We start from the raw sequence: 18,968 nt of genomic DNA, 5'->3' as shown, positions 1-18,968 counted from the left end.
AGCTGGCATGAGCACAGCTCATAATAACCTTAAACGCCTGGGCTCAAGCGATTGTTCTGACAAAACTGCTTAAGTGCTGGGATTATAGCAAAAGCCACTGTGCCCAGTTAACGCAGCTTTTGAACTGTTGTTGACTTCCTGGTGCAGGTTCAAAATATAGGAACTTCCTAAATCCAAAATATATAGGAACTTACTATATAGTAAGTAAGCCATTTCTTACTATAATCTATGAACTTATTCTAGACATAAAGTAAAATCATTTATCCTTCTGGCCATAGATAAAATTTGTTAATTTTCCCTTAATATTTTCATAGTATAAACTCATATTTTTAAATTAAAATTTTAATGAGAAAAAATAATTATATATAATTATTTATGGGGTACAATGTTATGTTTTGATATTTATGTATGCACTGTGAATTGATAAAATCAAGCTAATTAACATGACCTTTACCTCACCTTTTTTTTTTTTTTGTTTGTTTTTTTAAACCAGGGTCTAGCTGTTTTGCCCAGGTTTTATCTGCTTTTATAAGAGATCAGGAATTTAAGAGGACTTTTTTTATCATTTTATAGTTAAATTTATTTCATACTGGGGATTGTTTTTTCACTTTCCTTATGACAAAACTGTAGAGAAATGCATTTAAAAATATATAATGCAAGCCTTTCCTCTCAACTATTTTGTTTCCTTTCTTTTTGTCCTTCCCTTCCCCCAACTTCAGCTCTTCTGTGGGTAAAATATTATTTCGCAAAGAGTTATGTTTGCAGTTTTCAATTGTCTAGAAGTGAAAATTTGAATCACCTGTTTTTTTAATATCCAAATGTAAGAGTTACATTTTCAGTTTTGATTTGTTAAAACATACTGAATATAAGAGTTTGAAGTTATTTGTAGGCAAAGAAATAGTTTTGGAATCAAGTGAAGCCTTCCTAAAATTAAGATATAAGCACTCAAATGATTGAGGATCTTTTTCTTCCTTAATAAAATACATATGTGTACATACCGTATATATTCTCAGATGTTCCCGTCATGTGAATTTTATCGTTTTAAGACTGCAAGCCTTCTAAAACCCGGTAGAAATGGAATACTGCTAAGAATCAGAATTAGGAGGCATTAATACACACACTTCACGCACCTCTGTCAAATAGCAAGATTGATTTCAGGGGCTGGGGAAGCCCAGAAATTGGGGAAGGCTCAGAGGAGAACCCAGTGGGGGAAAGGTCTCAATAGAAAGATAGTGCATTGTTCCAGAGTCCAGGGGGTTTTGGGGAAGAGGGTGATCTTTAACCTTCGTAAGGGCATTTATTTGGGAAACGCTAAACAGCGTTTACTTGGAGGGTGTGAAAGGATAAGTGTAAACTTTTTAAAGTATTTGCTTTAATAGGTCCTGGGTGCTTTAGGGACCTTTACAGCTGGTCGGTCTGTTGGGTGGGAGACGGCCACGCTGGAAGGATCGAGTCCTAGTCCCAGGGAAGGCGGCCAGCAGCATTTGGATGTTCCTGAAACCAATTTGGGGTGGGGGGAAAAGTGGAATTTAGCGCGAATTTTTGTGTTTGCGTGTAGGACTATTAGAGGAGGCGCAAGGGAGCCACGCCGGGTATTCTCCGCGGCGGGTGCGCCGGCCCGCGCCGAGGCCCTGTTCCGAGGCGGCGGCGCTGCTCCCGGTCCGGGCCGCGGCCCTCCCGCCCGGGCGAAGCCGCGCGGTGGATTGTGGGCTGGGGGCTGCGGCGGCCTCGCAGCGGCCTCTGGCGCTGTCTCCCCCGGAGCCCACCGGGCTAGGCCAGGCCGGGCGGGCCGGCAGGGTGAGGCAAAGCAGTTGAGAGGGGAGTTGAAGCGCTAGGGACAGTGCTCGTGGCGCGGCGGCAGCGGCTCCCCTGGAGGCCGGGGATGTGGGAGAGGCGGTGGCAGCAGCGGCGGAGGCGGCGCTGCGGACTCGGAGGAAACTGCTGGCTGACAGGACACCCGGGAGAGACGTGAGGGAGCCGCCGCTGCCGCCTCTCACCCCCGAGCGGAGCTGGGCTCGAGAGGGCGGCCCTGTGCTCCCTGGGCCGACAGGCCAGCCGGCGCGGGGCGCGGGGCGGGGGCGGGAAGCCAGGCTCTGGCCTGGCTGGGCTCCCGGCGCCAGAAGGTGGCGGCCGCGGAGCGGCAGCCTCGATGCGACGTGGAGGGCTGGAGGCGGCGGAGATGCACTAGGCCTCGCTCTGGGCGGCTGCCCTGGACCCGCAGGTAGGTGTGGGGCCGGCCTCCCTCGGGCCCAGCGCGTTGCGGCCCACCCTTACCCTGACCTGCTGCAGAGAGAGGGACTGAGACCCCACCCTCACTGTCACCTCCCCAACCCGAAGCGGACGGAGTTTCGGTCACAACTGACCGGAGCTGAAGCTTCCATACTCCTCTCTGCCACCTCCTCTTCCCTTCCACTCTGGTCCGGATTCGGGCCGGCAGCTGTGCTCCCCACCTTCTGCTGCTCTCGCCCCTCTCCGGGATCCCAGCTCTGAACTTCCATCACCCCCTTTGACGCTGCCCCCAAACTTTCTTTTTCCAGTCGAGCCCTTAGTGCCTTTGGATACCATTGGAATATTAAAAAAATTTTTTTTCCCCCTTCTCTCTCTGGGGAAGGCTAACCCAAAGAATAACGCGGTGTTTTGCATTTTTGGCAGTTTGTCACAATAATTTGTTCAATAATGAATTTTCTTCAGTTATGTTTCCTTTCATTTCTGCATAGATACTAAGGCAGGCCATCCCTGCCCTGTCTTCGTTGACTTGGGAACTTTTGCCTGACAATTATAGTTAGCCACTTAGTCCGTTCATTAGGATGGTATTTTTAGAATTTTGGCTGACAGGGTTGCAAAAAATTTATTTTAAAGTTGTTTTTAACCAGCTTTATTTTTTAGTCTTCATTGAAGTTCTTACTTTCGAAGAATTGTTTGGAGTGTTTTTGTTTTTAATTGGCTCTATTTCTGATTTGTCAAACCCAGGGCAGTCTCAATAGTATAGCTTACAAGGCAAGTGATTCAGTATAAATTACTTGTAGTATACTGAGAACTGTGTTATGATAACTCAAATTGTGGATTTTGATGGACTTTCACGTTTATAAATCTAATGGCGAGTTCTCATTGGAGAAGTAAGGACCCTGAGAGCCCAAATGATTTGTAAGCATCTATGATCAGACAGATGGAATGATGGGATTTGTTTGTTTTACTGTGTTTGTATTGCAGTCAGCATCTGATATCCTAGAAATGGATATTGATGGTTCATAGCGACCATCTTTGCTCATGATAGGCTTGGGTAAAAATTATCAATATGTGTAATTGATAGTTGTGGCATGGGGGATTAAATATTTGCAGTTTTATTGTGATTTGGCTATTTTTGAATTATGATAGTCTGAGGATCACTTTTAAAAGAAATGAACATGTTGTAATGGTTTTTTTTTTTTTTTGATGTTATTGTTAATTGTTTTTTGAGATAGAGTTTTTTTTTTTTTTTTTTTTTGTGATTTTTTGGCCGGGGCTGGGTTTGAACCCGCCACCTCCGGCATATGGGACCGGCGCCCTACTCCTTGAGCCACAGGCATGGCCCTGAGATAGAGTTTTGCTTTGTCGCCCAGGGTGGCATGCAGTGCCACAGTCATAGCTCACTGCTACCTAGAACTCTTGGGTTCAAAAGATCCTCCTGCCTCAGACTTTTGAGTAGCTGGGACTACAGGCAGGCCAGGCTAATTAAAAAAAAATTTTTTTTTAGTGTTTGGATCTTGTGTTGCCCAGGATAGTCTTGAACTACTGGCTTCAAGCTGTCCTCCCAAAGTGTTGGGATTACAGGCATGAACCACTGCGCCTGTGGGGTTTTAAAAATAATGAATCAACAAAGTGCAAAGACTGTCTGTGGCTTTTTGTTGTTAATATATACTATTTTGTTCTTGTAGAACTGTTGATACTATGCTATGAACAAATGCTATTTGTTACTATAGCATTTGGCTTTCTGAAATGTTTTTCATTGTTTTCAAAATTATGACAGGCAATATTATCCAAATTTTAGAAAAAGGTGATTGAATTTACATATGTTTATGTTTTCTGGAAAAGTTAAAATTTATAGCTGCATGAGATAATTATGTTTTTATGTCAGAATTAAAATAAAATCTAAGGTAGCCCATGAAACAGCAAACTTTGCAGAATATTTTCTCAGTCACACTTCTTTTCCTATCAATAAAAGTTAATTAAAATTATTTTTCCTGCTCCAAGCTTTTTAAAAATAGCTTTATTGAGATATGATTAACAGATCACAAAGTACACTCATTTAAAGTGTACAATTCAGTGATTAGTGTGCTACCATCATTGTAATCTAATTCTAGAACATGCTCCTCCCCCCTCGTCCCCGCAACACACAAAAGAAAAATCCTTTACCCATTCTCCTCAGCCAGCTTTAGGGAACCACTGATCTGCTTTCTTTCTCAATATTTGCCTAATGTGAACCTTTCATATGTAGTATAAATGGTATCTGCTCATAGCTTCTTGAAAAGTTTTTCTTTTAAAATCAATTTACATGTTATAATTTTTTTATTTGGGTCAGGAAATAAGCAACTGATCACCTGTATTAAAAATGGTGTTATAACTGATATACAGTTTGGTTGTGTTTGGCATAAATGTGAAGTTGGAGAAAGAAAAAATTGAGCGTGAATGGCTTCAGTGACCTTACGAAGCAATTTGGTCAGCCAGGAGTCAGTAAGAAAAAGTTGTCATTGAGTATTAGAATATCCGGGTTGGAAAAGATCTTAAGGGTCATCAACTTCTTACTGCTTGTCGTCTCGTAAATAGTTGGCAGGAACCAGATGAGGAAATCTGAAGAATATAAGCTTGAATGTTAGATGTTGACTCAGGAACCACAGTGTGGTCATGTAAAGCAAGAAATGGGGATTTAGAATTTGAATTGAGGCTGGGTGCAGTGGCTCATGCCTTTAATCCTAGCACTCTGGGAGCCCGAGGCAGGTGGATCCCTGAGTTCACGAGTTCGAGATGAGCCTGACCCAGAGTGAGACCTTGTCTCTAAAAATAGTTTGGCCTTGTGGTGACTGCTTCTAGTCCGAGCTACTGGGGAGGCTGAGGCAATAGGATCACTTGAACCCAAGCGTTTGAGGTAGCTGTGAGCTATGACACCATAGCATTCTACTGAGGGCAACAAAGGTGAGACTCTGTCTCAAACAACAACAAAAGTTTGGGCCGGTGTGTGGCTTAACCTTGTAGAATCTGGAATTGTTTAGATTTTCATTTGTATGTATGACATTTTGTTAGCAGAGCTGGGAAATAACTGGCCATTCCCCCAACTTTGGGGAAATGTGGGTGACTATAATGTATCCACATAATTGAAATAGGTATAGAAGCCTCTAAAATGCTTTAACCTACAGAAAGATCACATATATATTAGGTATCTTCTTTTACTATTAACATATTATTTTTAAAAAGCCACATTTTAAAAACAAAGTTAATTAAAAAATAATTAATAGTGCTGGTTGGAGGCTTCCTTTTTCAAAGATCTAGGACCCTAACATCTAAAACAGTGGTGCTTCAGGGGTGATTTTGCCCAAAGGACATTTGGTAGTGTTTGGGGAGAGACACTTTGTGGTTCTTACTTCTGAAGGGGACTGCTATTGGCATCTAGCCATGGAGGTTGCTAAATATCCTACAGTGCACACAGGACATGCTCCAGCCCACCCCACCCCTACAAAACAGAATTACTGGGTTTAAAACATCAGCAGTACCATTCTAGGCCTATGATTTGTGTGGTTCTGATGGGGGCCTAAACTAGTTTTCTTGACCCCTACCAGCTCAGAAAATGCTCTCAATGAGCACTGTTGGATGGATTAGATTAATGCTTTAAGATCCTCTATTAACTCTTTCTTTGCAGGGTAAGAGTTGAGGGAAGAGTAAATCTGCTGATAACATAAGGCAGATATTCTTTAGTCTATTTAGTTGTCTTCAAATCTGAAGGAAAAAAACCTTTTTCCTCCGGAAAATGTTAATAGTAGCTTCCTTTCCTGCAAATTTGAATTACTGTTATGCTTTGAGTTGTCGGGTATTGTTGTATAGGTTTTTGAAATCGTGAAAAGACTATATAGTAGTATCTTCTTTATCCAGAAGCAATTATTTTTCCTGGCAACTGCAACTGCCAAGAAAGAAGTAAGCTAAGTGTTTTAATTAATTAATGTTTTGTGAGTGTCCAGAAAAATTCAAAGTGTACGCATGAAATTCTTTTCTTTTCTTTTTTTTTTTTTTTTGTAGAGACAGAGTCTCACTGTACCGCCCTTGGGTAGAGTGCCGTGGCGTCACATGGCTCACAGCAACCTCTAACTCTTGGGCTTACGCGATTCTCTTGCCTCAGCCTCCCGAGCAGCTGGGACTACAGGCGCCCGCCACAACGCCCGGCTATTTTTTTGTTGCAGTTTGGCCGGGGCTGGGTTTGAACCCGCCACCCTCGGCATATGGGGCCGGCGCCCTACTCACTGAGCCACAGGCGCCGCCCAAAATTCTTTTCTTGTTTCCTCCTATAGTCCACAGTTTCAACTCTTATTTAATGTTTTTAACAAGCTTAATTTGCTCATGAAAGGTGAGTGACAGTTGAGATCACTTTTGATTTTTTTTATAATGCTAATAATCTTATTGATAAATTCCTCAATCTTTCTGAGCCTCAGTTTTTTCTCAGTTTCTATAAAATAGAGATGATGATAATTCCTGTATTACAAGGTTATTGTAAGAATAAAATGAGGTGATATGTATTAAGATGCTATGTCAACTATAACCATTCTGTGTAAATTAGTTACTGGCTTCAGAAGAATCAAATTATAAAGGGATAAATAGATTAGAGGTTGCAAAGGGAGGAATGTGTTATAGATAACAAGGGGGAGAACAGGGACTACTGACAGCCTCTCCAGGGAGGAGAGAATTACTAAAACACATACATTGGTAACTAGTAAAAGAACTAGTACATCTCCATTATCTGAAGCTCCTTAATGCAGGGGTAAACTGATTTCCTGCCTGATGAGTATTGCTATTGTAACATAGTATAATAACTGATTATTAGAATGGCGAAATTAAGTTAGCAAGAAAATGTTACCCTGTTTCCAAATATGATATTTCAAAAGACATTAAAATATATTATTTAATTCAGAGTTAAATTTTTGGGAAATGTTTTTTGAACTCTTCAAAAAATTTTAACCTTTTTAAGAATAAGCTACAGTTACCTGGCTTAATTCCATTTTGGAGAATAATTCCTTTTGTCTTCTTTTAGTGTTCATGCTTTCCTTTGTATTTGAAGGGGGTTTCTATCAATGATAATTGCTCTATAAATGTGAGGATTTAACTGAAGAAATAGGGGTTTTAAACCTACTCATCATTTGCAAAATCTCATCTCTTTCTAGAATATTTCTTTATTATTTTTTGAACTTTTTTTTTTTTTTTTTATTGAATCATAGCTGTGTACATTAATGCGATCACAGGGCACCATACACTGGTTTTATAGACCGTTTGACACATTTTCATCACACTGGTTAACATAGCCTTCCTGGCATTTTCTTAGTTATTGTGTTAAGACATTTATACTCTACATTTACTAAGCTTCAAATGTATCCTTGTAAGGTGCACCGCAGGTGTAATCCCACCAATCACCTTCCCTCTGTCCATCTTCCCCCCTCCCTCGCCCCCTTCCCCATCTTCTTAGGTTATAACTGGGCTATAGCTTTCATATGAAAGCCATAAATTAGTTTCATAGTAGGGCTGAGTACACTGGATACTTTTTCTTCCATTTTTGAGATACTTTAAGAAGAACATGTTCCAGCTCCATCCATGTAAACATGAACGAGGTAAAGTCTCCATTTTTCTTTAAGGCTGTGTAATATTCCATGGTGTACATATATCACAATTTATTAATCCATTCGTGGATCGATGGGCACTTGGGCTTTTTCCATGACTTAGCAATTATGAATTGGGCTGCAATAAGCATTCTGGTACAAATATCTTTGTTATAATGTGATTTTTGGTCTTCTGGGTATATACCTAGTAGAGGAATTATAGGCTTGAATGGCAGATGTATTTTTAGATCTCTAAGTGTTCTCCAAACATCTTTCCAAAAGGAATGTATTAATTTGCATTCCCACCAGCAGTGTAGAAGTGTTCCCTTTTCTCCACATCCACCCGAACATCTCTGGTCTTGGGATTTTGTGATATGGGCTAATCTTACTGGAGTTAGATGATATCTCAAAGTAGTTTTGATTTGCATTTCTCTGATAATTAAAGATGATAAGCATTTTTTCACATGTCTATAGGCCGTGCGCCTGTCTTCTTCAGAGAAGTTTCTCTTCAAGTCCCTTGCCCAGCCTGCAATGGGATCACTTGTTCTTTTATTGCTTATACGTTTGAGTTCTTTATGGATTCTGGTTATTAAACCTTTGTCGGAGACATAACCTGCAAATATCTTCTCCCATTCTGAGGGCTGTTTGCTTGCTTTACTTACTGTGTTCTTGGCTGTGCAGAAGCTTTTTAGTTTGATCAGATCCCAGTAGTGTATTTTTGAAGCTGCTTCAATTGCCCAGGGGTTCCTCCTCATAAAATACTCACCCAGACCAATTCTTCAAGTCTTTTCCCTGCACGCTCTTCTAGTATTTTTATAGTTTCATGTCTTAAGTTTAAATCTTTAATCCAGTGAGAGTCTATCTTAGTTAATGGTGAAAGGTGTGGGTCCAGTTTTAGTCTTCTACAGGTTGCCAGCCAGTTCACCCAGCACCATTTGTTAAATAGGGAATCTTTTCCCCACTGAATGTTTTTAATTGGCTTGTCAAAGATCAAATAACGGTAAGTAGCTGGGTTCATCTCTTGGTTCTCTATTCTGTTCCATACATCTACCTCTCTATTTTTGTGCCAGTACCATGCTGTTTTGATCACTATCGATTTATAGTATAATCCGAGGTCCGGTAGCATGATTCCTCCTGCTTTGTTTTTATTTCTGAGTAATGTCTTGGCTATTCGAGGTTTTTTTCTGATTCCATATAAAACGAAGTATTATGTTTTCAAGATGTTTAAAGTATGACAGTGGAGCTTTAATAGGGATTGCATTAAAATTGTATATTGCTTTGGGTAGTATGAACATTTTAACAATGTTGATTCTTCCCAGCCATGAGCATGGTATGTTTTTCCATTTGTTAACATCTTCAGCTATTTCTTTTCTTAGAGTTTCATAGTTCACTTTATAGAGATCTTTGACGTCCTTTGTTAGGTGTACTCCGAAATATTTCATCTTCTTTGGCACTACTGTGAATGGAATAGAGTCCTTAACTGTTTTTTCAGCTTGACTATTGTTGGTATACATAAAGGCTACCGATTTATAAATGTTGATTTTGTAACCTGAGATGCTGCTGTATTCCTTGATCACTTCTAAGAGTTTTGTAGTAGAATCCCTGGTGTTTTCCAGATATACAATCATATCATCTGCGAAGAGCGAAAGTTTTATCTTTTCTGACCCTACATGAATACCATTGATTGCCTTTTCTTCCCTAATTGCCTTGGCTAAAACTTCCATTATAATGTTAAAGAGCAGTGGAGACAATGGGCAGCCTTGTCTGGTTCCTGATCTGAGTGGAAATGATTTGAATTTAACTCCATTCAATACGATATTGGCTGTGGGTTTGCTGTAGATGGCCTCTATCAGTTTAAGAAATGTCCTTTCTATACTGAGTAGAAGTCTCAGCTGTGGAGAAATACCAGCAATTAAGTCACCCCGCCCCCCCCACCCCCCACAGGTAACAACTGGAAAAGGAAAATCAAACCTTCCTACAGCCAAACACCCAGGGCACCACTTGGATAGTCCTTGGGCGATTGGCTCAGTTCAAAAGGTCCAAATCAATTGTCAGTCAGCACCTGTCTCAGGTGGGAGAGTTTAAAAGGTCTCCGGCAGCTAGTTGCAGGGGCCTGCTGACAACTCAAGTATGACTTGCTCAGGTGCTCCGTGAGGTCAGGAGGACCCTCCCAGCAAATAGATTAGTCTGGGAAGGTTGATGCCTCCTTCCCCACCTTGCACCTCTGTCACACCTAGTCACTGATAGCACCCGCAGGGCTGTGACCCAGTTGTCTCCAGTGAGCAGATACTCCAGGGGTTTGCACCTGCCTGAATCACAAGGAAATCTGTATCTGCTCAGCCAGGCCACTGCTCTCTGCCTCTGTCCAGCAGGGGAAGGTGAGGCCTGACAACCTTGGGTGCTTGATGGAGTCTGGGGGGTGTTCACTCAGTTCCAGCCCTGCCGTGATTGATGTTACTGACCGAACAGAACAGCTTTGTGGAATTTGTTTCTGTCCCGCCTAAATTCCCCTGCAGAAGAGAAGCTGTTTTGAGTTCACAGAACCCGCGCCTCAGGCCCTGTCTTTGCTGCTGCAAAGGTTTGTATTCACAGCTCGGTTAGCTGTCAGTTCTAGCCTCCTGCATTCCTTTATCTATAGGCTGACGATCCCCTGAGGGCCGAGTGTGTCTTAGGCTAAGTAAAGCAGTCCTCTGGGTCAGCCCCACCCTGGGAGTCAGCTGGCACTGTGCGTGCATTTTCTAGTCCCTGCGCTCCACCTAGGCCGGTACCGCCTCAGGCAAACCGCTTACTCATGGGGCCTGCGTTTCCGTCCCAGATCTGTTCCGTGATAGTTGCCACCTGAGAGGATACCAAGCCTCCTCTGGTTGCCCGGAGAGACAGGGGATGTGGCTTCAGAATATCCAGGGGTGAGCCCTATTGTTGCCAAAAATGGCTGCTGCTCTGCGCCTCGGGGCACCGCCGCTCAGGCGTGGTTCCCTCTCAGCCGACCATCCTCTCCTCACTCCCATGCCACAGAATCAGCACTAGACCAGCTGTAGTCCAGGCCATGTCCACACCCCTCGAGAAATCACCCAAGAATCTGGACTCCTGGGTGATAGGCCTCCAGACCTCAGAGTGAGAGTGGAGGGGAGTGCTGGGAGCTCAGAGTTGCAGGTAGAGAATATGTACAGTTTTATACAGTTTTATGCCTGGCAGGAGAATGCCGTGGCACCCTAGTTGGGGAGGTAGGTCCAGTTTTTAGAGGGTCTCTCCCATGGAGTATAGTGGGAGGACCTTTGAACCTTGCTTGTTTGTTTGTGGGGCACTCTGAGCCATTCTCATCGGGGAGAGGACTCCCGTCTGCTTGGTGATGGATTTTGTACCTTTTGTTTGTATCCTTGGGGTTGCAGCTCACCTCAGCGGGGTTGATGTGTGTTCTTCAGTCTTCTCTCTTGGTGCAGCTCTAATCCACCAGGTTACTTGTTAAATTTCTGTCCTTTAACTCTCTTTCTGGATGGGAGCTTCTGTGGAAAGCTGGCTTTAGTCAGCCATTTTGTCTCCACCCTGGCATGTGGATCCTCTTGATACCGGAATTTTGCTCTTCAGTAGGTCCTTGGTCTCAGGGAGTCGAAGAATGAACCCACAGACCACAGATCAGTGGTAAGATAGGACTTTTATTAGAAGTTAGAAAGGAATACAGAAAATGTAAAAAACACCAGAGCTTTTGGAAGGGGGAAAGAACTGAAGAACTCACCCTTTTTTTTTGGAAAAAAGAGTTGCTTTAGTTTTTCTGTATGTCCAGTAGTCCACAATTATGCTTTAGCATTTAGAGTTGAATTAATTAAAATACATGAAATGAATTGGAGAAAAGTCTAATGTTTTACAATTTTGTTAACTGGTCACAGTCATATAAAATGAAGGGTGGAGGTGGGCAGAGCTTTGGCTATAAAGTACAATTTGTCTGGAATACAATAGTGGGAGACAATATTCAGAATATCATGTGGTGGCAGTGGTAGCTTTTTTTTTTTAGTATAATGAACTTTAAAAAATTGAATATTAGAAAAATGCGGGTGGGGGGATGCCGCAGCAGTCTACCAAGGGCAACAAAATAAGACTCTGTCTCAAAAAAAAAAGAAAGAAAGAAAGAAAAATGGGGGGAAGGTTTTCCTGGGGAAAATGCTATAGATTTAGAGAATTTTATGTTCTAATAGTTGGCTTTTTGACTAATAGGAAGTTCAAAGAGTGGGTGTTTGTGTATGAATGTTGTAGTGATACGTTGTATTTTATGATGTTTTTCCTCTATAGAGTGAATAAAGTAAAAATTTCAAGTCATAGTAATTATGTTAAGAAAGTCATGCCCTGGTCATCTTTAATGCCTTTTTGCAATTTGGTTAAACTGAAGGACGAGTTGGTTGCTATAGATATCATGATGCTTCACATTTAGTTACTTAAGCATGTATTTCCCAATTACAAGGACATTCTCAACAACCATGATACAATTATGATGCCTAAGAATATCAGCATTTACTCGGTAACATTATTCTACATACAGTCTACACTTAAGTTTTCCCAGTTGTCTCAAAATCTTTATGGCTTTATTTCTCCTCAAATGTAGGATTTGATCAAGGTTTGTACATTAGCATTTGTCTCAACTGTAGGATTCAATTAAGGTTCATACATTACCTTTGCCTGGCATGCCTCTTTAAGTTTCCTCTGATCTAACTTAGTCCCACCACTTCCCTCTCTTCTTTAGATTTATCCTTTGAAAAGTAGAGACCATTTGTCCAAGAGTATGTTCTACATTCTGAATTGGTCTATTTCCTAATGATTAGATTCTGGCATACATTTCTGGTGAGACCACTACACAGATGATGTCTATACCTACTACTGTATTACATCAAGAGGCACACGGTATCAGGCTCTCCCCTATTGGTAATATAAGCTTGATCACTTTGTAAAGGTGTATCTCTATACTATTTAATTAATAAGTAATTGATGGGGAATAATTCATGACCATGTAAATGTTCTGTTCCCTAGCAACCCTTCAACTTGTGATTTTGGTATCAATTAATGATCCTTGCTTGAATCAGTCATGACATTGGAGGTTTGGAAATGATGATTTTCTAACTTTTTCCTTCCTACTACATATATTACCTTCCTTGACTTTTCAGAACAGTGAGATCAGGTTTTATAAAGACTGAATATAGACCATTGAATTTCGAATCAGGTTCTAAACCTCCAACTTTTCTAGGGCCAAGAGAGTGGTGAAGATAGAAGACATATTGCTGAGGAGGTGGACCAAAGAGAGAATAGAGGTTTGCCTATGAAGAGGAGGCAAGAAGTAGCTTGGAGAGACAGGGATGATGGAAAGAACATTAATTTAGTACTTGAACTTTTTTTTTTGATGGGCTGATGAAGAAAGAGATTGAAGGATAGGAGAGTCAGGGTATAATTAATAGAACATGACTCCAGGTAATTTGGGAAGAGGTGATATCAAGAACAGCTGGTTGTGCGGGCGGCGCCTGTGGCTCAGTTGGTAAGGCGCCTGCCCCATATACCGAGGGTGACGGGTTCAAACCCGGCCCCAGCCAAACAGCAACCAAAAAATAGCCGGGCGTTGTGGCGGGCGCCTGTAGTCCCAGCTACTCGGGAGGCTGAGGCAAAAGAATCGCTTAAGCCCAGGAGTTGGAGGTTGCTGTGAGCTATGTGAGGCCATGGCACTCTACCGAGGGCCATAAAGTGAGACCCTGTCTCTACAAAAAAAAAAAAAAAAAAGAACAGCTGGTTGTGGTATTAATTCAGGAAAAGATCTATACCGTATCTCAAAGTTAGGAACTGCATATAGATGAGAATTAGGTATATTTGAATATGGAGGGGAAAAGTCATATCAGAGGATTTTTTTTAACAGTTACTTTTTGAGCATAGGGTTGGTGAGGTAGGCTTGGGGACTTAAGAGTGATAAAAGTGTTAACAAATATGTAGAGAATGGACAAGAGAAGTGTTTCAAGGTAAGTTAAAGGATTATTGAGCAGCATCAAGAGCTCATCTGAGATGGGAATTCATAAATTTATAATCAGTGCCTTTTATAGTTTTCTCTGGCAGTGTTCTATAGCCAGGAATAAAGTAGAGACAGATTGTACTGAAGATGGATGAGAAGGAGATAACTGAAGATGTTAAGGGAGACTGTTGAAGTAATAGGGTATGGGTCCAACCAGTGGAAAGGGATGGAGATGTAATGCCAAACAGTGATTGATTAAAATACTAATTTAATGTTGGTTTGAAGTTATGGCCGTCATGAAGCATATAGTTATTTATTTTTTCTTAAACTAACATTTCTTTTCTTTTTCTTTTTTTTTTGAGGCAGGGTTTCACTTTATCACCCTCGGTAGAGTGCTGTGGCATCACAGCTCACAGCAACCTTAAACTCTTGGGCTCAAGTGGTAACCTCGAACTCCTGGGCTCAAGTGATTCTTTCGTTTCACCCTCCCAGGAGGCTGGGACTATAGGCTCCCGCCACAACACTCGGCTATTTTTGTTGTTGTTGTTGTTGTTGTCATTGCTGTTTAGCATGCCCGGGCCAGATTTGAACCCACCAGCCCCTGTCTGTTTGGCCGACACCCTAACCACTGAGCTACGGGTGCCAAGCCATTAATTTGTTAATATGTTTTGAAAGTATGTTTAAGTTGTAGTGTCATTATTTAGATTGTTGATATATAATTTAAATTTTTTCAAGCACTTAAAAAATTATGATTAAACTAGATTTTTTCAAGTGATAAATCTTAAATAGTTTGCAAGTATATTGTTATTTGTGTCTAGCTTATATGAAAGAAGCTTAACTTTACCATTTACCAGAAATTGCTCTTAAAATTTAAAAAATGTTATGGAAAGTACTTAGAATATAAGATATTTGAGCTATTTTGTAGGCAAATAGCAAGAAACCAACTGAAGGATGAGATTAAAGATGAGTAAGAAAAAAGCAATAGAGAAAGGAGGTGGGCAGAATTTTTACCATGGTTAAAAAAATAATCTGATTTTTGTCAAATTGATCTTTGATAGGGCATTCCAATATGATGATTTAATGTTTTTCTTGTATGTATCAATACTTGGAAATCCAAGTTGGCTATTTTGTATTTGCTCAAAAAAAGTAACAGTGAGTTTTGATTTTTTTCTTTTTATTTAAATCGAAAATTATAGAAAAATGCATGAAAGCTATATCACGAAAGATGAGTTCAGGTCCAGTGTAAGAAAAAATTTCCTACTTTATATTTTCTCAAATTACAAATAGACATGTTATAAGAGTTTATTTATAAGTTAATTATTTGAGTTTAGAACACATTTCCTGTTGAAAGTGCTAACATGATGGCCCATAGTAGCGTATTTATCCCTCATTGCAGCTAAAAAATTATTCCTTTGCTTAGAAAAATATAGTAAATTATACTGATGAAAACATATATAAAAAAACAAAAAACATATATCATCTTTTTCCTTGAGGAATAGTTTTTCTAGTAATATTACAAAATTTTTCCACAATTAGATGTTAATTATCTCTATCATCTTATAGGAGATGAACCTAAGTAATAATTAGTTATGAGAATAAATAATTGTTATTGATTCAGTAATTGATAAGGAGAAAAAAGACAGAAAAAGAAAGCACAGGGTGCCTGAAATGATTGTGAGGCAGTAGTGAAATAACTTAGTTTTTTTTTCTTTTTTATTGGTGCAGAGATAGAGGCATGGAATTTAGAATCAGAAATCTGAATTCAAATCTCATATTCCCAGTTAACTAGCTAAATGTTATGAAATCAAGTTACTCTTGAACCAGTTTCTTCATATGTGGGAGATCATTGATTTCATTCACTGATTCAAATGTTTTCCTTACTAGGTTATTTTGAAGACAAACAAAATAATCTGATTGAAAACAAGCAATCGTGAACTGTTTAGTGTTTAGTCAAATATTAGTGATGATGTAATTCTTCTTCTTAACTGTCTTTCCATTGCTTCTTTCCCTGTTATCCTTCTTTCATCAATAATGTGTTTTCACTGCAGTCCTGATCTAGGACTTTAGAGAGCCTTCAGTACTGGTGGTAGGAGTGAGGCAATCCAAGTTTGCCCAAGTCCCAGGTGATTTCCTCACTGCCTCTCCCATTGGGCACAGGAGTAGGGTGTGAGGCAGCTTTTCTAGGTTAGTTTGCTCATTTTCTCATTGTCGCCTGACAAAGTCCTATATTGTTCTCTAGGTATGGCATGAACCTAAGGTGTCTGTCTCATAGTGTCTGAGCTTCTTGGTCCTTCTTTCTTTGCCTCCTCTCCCCTTACTCTTTACCACCCCATTTTCATGTGTATTTAACTCTGCCTATCTAATTTCCCCACCATTTTTTCTTGTTCCTCTTTAATCTTACCCTTCAGTTGGTCTCTTGTATTCTGCCTACAAATAGGCTGAGGTCTCATAACCTAAAACCCTCTTGCTCAACTCTTTAGTCTTTTTATTTTCTTTTACCATCAAAGAGATGTTGATATTGTTGCCTTTTGTCCTGAAACTGTTCTAATCCAGTATCCTTTCTCAAATTAGTAACATCCTTGACTTCTTTGCAGCATGTTGAGGATGGAGTGCTTCCTTCTTGACACTTCTTTGACTTCTATAAGAATGGTATCTCTGATTGCTTTTTTCCTTTCTTCTATCTAAATGTATTTGGCGCCCCCCCCCCACTTACTCGGACAGTTTATTAGCCCTCTTATGTCCTTTCTCCCACTTCTTTCCTATAACTACAGTTGTCCACTCTATCATTCCTAGAATGCAATTGAACTAGGTAGGAGCAGTGATGGAAAATTCAGGAAGGGAGGATTCTGTTCACTACAAGAAAGAATATTTTTTCCTAAAGCAATTATAGTAGTTGTTTTTATTGTAGTGATCTGCTTTTGCAGTAGTTAATTCTTCATTGTTGAGGTTTTCAAGTGGTGGCAGAAAGACCCCTTATAAAAAGGATTCATGTATTATGTGGAAAATTGAGCCCAAATATCCTTTTAAAGTCTTGTCTGACTCAGAGATTGTGATTTTTATCTCATCTACTCTACTCCAATGGATTCAACTTTGCCCTTTACTCAAATGTCTTCCATAGCATTATTTCCAGCCCTTCCCCTACCATTTCTCATCTTTTTTGCCAAGCAAAAAAATTGCTTCTGTTCTAGGCTACTATGTTTTCTATCTTCATTATAACTTTCCCATATTCTTTCTCCCCCTCCCCCTTTACTGCCGTGGCAATGAGGATTACTTTTCTATGCTTTGGCTACTTTCCTGATAGTAAAGTATACCTGCCCATATTGATTTGCTACTTCCTCTCTCCTCTCACCTTTTCCCTCCCCCCTCCAGGACTTGGAGTGCTCAAATAAAGAAAAGGACATAAAAAAAAAAAAATGGCAGTGCCTGTGGTTCAGTGGGTAGGGTGCCGGCCCCATATACCAAGGTGGCAGGCTTGAACCCAGCCCCAGCCAAACTGCAGTGAAAAAATAGCTGAGTATTGTGGCGGGCGCCTGTAGTGCCAGCTACTTTGGGGGGTGAGGCAAAAGAATCGCCTAAGCCCAAGAGCTGGAGGTTGCTGTGAGCTGTGATGTCATGGCACTCTACCAAGGGTGACAAAGTGAGACTCTGTCTCAAAAAAAAAAAAAGAAAAAAGAAATGGACACCAAAAGAGGAGGCTCAAGATCTTAAAGTTTACATTTATTTTAAAATTTTGTATAGCATATGCATATTCTAAATGTTAATGCTTGCTGACCATTTTAAAATAAGTGTTTATAATAATAGTTATAGTTGCAATTATTTATTGAATGTCTGCCATATACCAAGCCATGAGCCTGCATAAGTTATTTCATTTAAATCTTACAACATTCCTATGAGGGAGATACTGTTGCTGTCCCATTTTACAAATGAGGAAACAGACTTAGGAAGGTAGGAACGTTGTCAGAGGTCACACAACTAATAAATGTCAGTGATTGAACTCAGTGTACAGCCATTACACTTAACCAGTGTGTTGTATTGTATAAGAAAGGTAGAGATCTAGAATCAAATTTCAAAAAGTAAAATAGTGTAATACAAACATAAAAATATATTTTGGACTTAAGTTTTTAGGTTATTTTTAGTGTATGTAACCTATTGAGATAGTGCTCATCATGGCTTGTGTATCCTTACCTCTTTTTCCATGATATTCATTCATCATTCACTCATTGAACATTTGTATAGTTTGTTGAATACTTAAACTCTGTATTGGATGCGGTATAGGAAGTTAAATGAAACAAATGTAAAATTACAGTATAGTGGGGGAGAGAGGCAACAAGCAGGTAAATAATTACTTATAATTTAAAGAAGTACTATAAAGATCACAAACTATAAGGCTAGTGGTGGAGACATAAGGGGTGTATGTGTGTGGAATAGGGGGAGTGAACGGGAAGAATGCACTTAGAAACAATTTAACAATCAAAGGGTTTAAGATTTCATCGAAAACCCTTTCATATATATAAGTATAAAAAATTTTATATCAAAATGAGATACTATATATTGTTTTGCAGTCTCATAATTTTATATCAAAATACTGTATATTCTGTTTTGCAGTCTCATAGTTCCTTAAAACAATAGCCAAATGTTTTTAAATTTTCTCACTTTCTATTCTATCTCAACCTTTGCAATCTAGCTGACTGGGTCCCTCCTACCCATGGAATTGACATTTCTTCTGATGTATCTGGTGATTTCCTAATTGTCAAATCTGAAGGTTTTTTTCTTATTATTTTATGTGTAAATTCTGGGCTGATATTTCTGTCCTGCCTTTTCTTCCACTATTTTGGATGTTCCTTCTTGATCACAAACCTTTCTTTATATCTTTCTTCAGAAATGTTGAATTCTTTAGTTCTGTACTTTGCCCTCCTGTCTTACAGTCCCAGAATATTCAACACTAATGTCTTGAAGTCTACAATGACTTATAGTGGATAAAGTTCAAAGCCATTTATAAGGTACCACCCAGTTTAAGGAATATTTATTTTTTATTTAAAGAAAAAAATTAACTTTCACTAATATTTGTTATAAAGATGGATATCAGCATCTTCAATCAGTCCATAGTCCATGTGTCAGATTATCGCATTTCATGTAATTGAGCAAGCGTAAAGGGATTAGCA

The 18,968-nt window shown here is 39.9% G+C and overlaps 1 protein-coding gene across 4 annotated transcripts in view; it reads left to right on the top strand.

The window, feature by feature from the left end:
* The first annotated feature begins 1,607 nt into the window (after positions 1-1,607).
* Positions 1,608-18,968, top strand: part of VPS54 (VPS54 subunit of GARP complex) — a 154,269-nt gene continuing 136,908 nt past the window's right edge. For 2 of the 4 annotated variants that reach the window (XM_053586747.1, XM_053586746.1), the window contains exon 1: positions 1,608-2,221. The gene's annotated coding sequence lies outside the window, so the exon portion shown is untranslated. Of the gene's footprint in view, positions 2,222-10,385; positions 10,408-18,968 lie in introns of those variants that run through there. The other 2 variants (XM_053586745.1, XM_053586744.1) reach the window with 2 other exon arrangements.

This window comes from Nycticebus coucang, chromosome 4 (genome assembly GCF_027406575.1).
Source record: "Nycticebus coucang isolate mNycCou1 chromosome 4, mNycCou1.pri, whole genome shotgun sequence".
NCBI classification, from domain to species: Eukaryota; Metazoa; Chordata; class Mammalia; order Primates; family Lorisidae; genus Nycticebus; species Nycticebus coucang.
This window is presented reverse-complemented; position numbering and strand designations above follow the sequence as displayed.